Genomic DNA, 2,799 nt, shown 5'->3' on the forward strand with positions numbered 1-2,799 from the left:
GCAACCTCCAACTCCTGGGCTCAAGCGATTCTCCTGCCTCCACCTCCCAAGTAGCTGGGACCACAGGCGCCCGCCACAACACCTGGCCATTTTTTGGTTGCAGCCATCATTGTTGTTTGGTGGGCCCGGGCTGGATTCCAACCCGCTACCTTAGGCGTATGTGGCTGGCGCCTTAGCCACTTGAGCCACAGGTGCCGAGCCTGGTTGGTTTTGTTTTAAGACAGAGTCTCACTTTTGACAGCCTCAGTAGAGTGCCATGGTGTCACAGGAACCTCAAACTCCCAGGCTCCAGTGATTCTCTTGCATCAGCCTCCCAAGCAGCTGGGACTACAGGCGGCCGCCATAACATCTGGCTGGTTTTTAGAGACAGGGTCTCACTCTTGCTCAGGTTGGTCTTGAACTCCTGAGCTCAGGCAAGCCACCTGCCTTGGCCTCCCAGAGTGCTATGATTACAGGTGTGAGCCACCACACTCGGCCTCTTATTGTGGGTCTTGTTCTCTTTCGGAACCTCCCCTACCCCTCTCCAATCAGTCTCTTGACCCCAGCATGGCAGAAAACTGCTCTTGTCAAGACCCCTATATTCCATGCCCATTCGTCAACCCCCAACTTCCATGAACCATACGCAGCTTTTAACATGGCTGAGCATGCCCGGGTGTCTGAAATACCTTCTGGGCTTGGATTCCGGAACATTTTGCTCCCCTGAGTTTCCTTCTGAGTGTTCCTCCCTACAGTCCTCGCTGTTAGCCCCTCTTGACTTTGCAGTGCCCCAGGGCTCGGTTCGTGGGCCCTATTCTGCTTGGGTTTACACTCCCTCCCTTGGGGAGCTCCTCCAGACTTAATGGCTGAGGTTCCCCATCTCTCTGGTGACAGTTCCCCAAATCGCTCTAGCCTGGAGTACAGAATGCATAGCTGACACCTCCACTTGGGTGTCTGACACGCATCACTGGCTTGTCCTCTCCAAAACTGAAATCCACACCCTCCCCACCCGGGTCCCGACGAACTCTGTCCTCTACAAACTCGGACTATAGCAAACTGCGTCCTTCCAGTTGCTCTGGCCCACACCCTTGGAGTCAACCTCCAATCCTCTCTTTTCTCTCAGACCCACATCCCAATTATCCGCAAATGCCGTCAGCTGTGCTTTCAAAAATTCATCCAGAATCTGGCCACTCCTCACCCACGTAGTACACTACCACCCGGGCCCAAACCCTGGCGATCTCTTTCCTGGGAGAATGCATTCTTTTCCTCTCTGGTCTTGCCGCTTCTCTGCCCTCGTCCCGGTCAGGCTGGTCTGAGTCCCCTTGTGAAACAGGTGGGTCGCTCCCCTGCGCAGAACTTTTCCTCGGCTGGACTTCTCCCTCAAGAGGAGAGCCCGCGGGGCCTCGAGGGGCTGACCCTCCGTTCCGGGCCCTCACCCCCACCCCCCGCCGCCTCAGTTCTCAGACTTCCTCCGTTCCTCCTCCCCGCCCCCCACCCCCGTCCTCCCGTCCCGCTCGCCCGAGTCCCGACCATTGGGTATTCCCTCCCTCCCACGCGGTTCCTTGGGACCGACCTGAGGCGCCTGAACTGGTCGGTCCCCTTTCGCCTTCCCAGGCTCCTCCCTTCCTCCCCTCGCAGAGCCGGATTGACAGCGCAGCTAAGGAAGCTTAAGTGCCCGGGGTCCCTTTTCCTAAGACTCCATCCACCCCCCTGAACCTGCCAGAGCGTGCATTCCTCGGGGACTAGACTCTGGGCTCCGCCCGCCACCTCAAAACCTCCTCCAGAGGCTCGGCGCCTGTGGCTCAAGCAGCTAAGGCGCCAGCCACATACACCTAAGGTGGCGAGTTCGAATCCCCAGCCTGGGCCCGCCAAACAACAATGATGGCTGCAACCAAAAAATGGCCAGGTGTTGTGGCGGGCGCCTGTAGTCTCAGCTACTTGGGAGGCTGAGGCAGGAGACTCGCTTGAGCCCAGGACTTGGAGGTTGCTGTGAGCTGTGATGCCATGGCACTCTTACCCAGGGGGATAGCTTGAGGCTCCGTCTCAAAGCAAAACAAAACAAAACAAAACAAACAACAACAACAACAACAACAACAACAAAAACCTCCTCCAGCAAGACGGTAGAGACAAGTATCGGTATCTGTACCTGTGCGCGCCCGTATAATACGTACGGTAGGTGGTGAGTACAGGGGTGTTCGCCGTACAATTCTTTCAACGTGTGTTTGAAAAATTAAAAAAAAAAAAAGAAAGTTGGAAGGAAAAACCTCGTAGAGCTCTCTGTCTGTTTTGTTCCGAGCTTTTCCTCCTTCCAGGCAATGAGGCTGAAGGCGCTTTCCGGTATCTATCCGGAAGGCAAGAGGGCCGGCGTGGAGAGCAAGACGCGGCGTGTGCGGGGCGGGGCATGCAAATTTAAAATGGCTGTTCAGCCCGGGAGCTCTGGGAGCCAAAAAAGACAGTGATTATCCCCAAATAAGTAGCAGTCCGACAAATTGTGTGTTCCTTACAAACTGTGACAGCAATCACACCGTCAATCTAGGGGAGAGGGTGAGCCTGCCTTTTCTCGCCGTGAGGTAAAGATGTGTGTAACAAAGAGTGTTGTGGGCGAAGGGCTCTCCTCGGTTATCGCTTCTCGGCCTTTTGGCTAAGATCAAGTGTAGTATCTGTTCTTATCAGTTTAATATCTGATACGTCCTCTATCCGAGGACAATATATTAAATGGATTTTTGGAGCAGGGAGTTGGAATAGGAGCTTGCTCCGTCCACTCCACGCATCGACCTGGTATTGCAGTACTTCCAGGAACGGTGCACCACCCCCTCTCGGGGG

The 2,799-nt window shown here is 55.2% G+C and overlaps 1 non-coding gene across 1 annotated transcript; it reads left to right on the plus strand.

Annotated features, from left to right (window-relative positions):
• The first annotated feature begins 2,597 nt into the window (after positions 1 to 2,597).
• Positions 2,598 to 2,788, plus strand: LOC111724046. Its single transcript, XR_002772420.1, has one exon. It is a non-coding gene; the product is annotated as a U2 spliceosomal RNA (small nuclear RNA).
• Positions 2,789 to 2,799: the final 11 nt, after the last annotated feature.

This window comes from Otolemur garnettii, unplaced genomic scaffold (assembly GCF_000181295.1).
Source record: "Otolemur garnettii isolate 467f Iridium unplaced genomic scaffold, OtoGar3 scaffold00018, whole genome shotgun sequence".
Taxonomy (NCBI): Eukaryota; Metazoa; Chordata; class Mammalia; order Primates; family Galagidae; genus Otolemur; species Otolemur garnettii.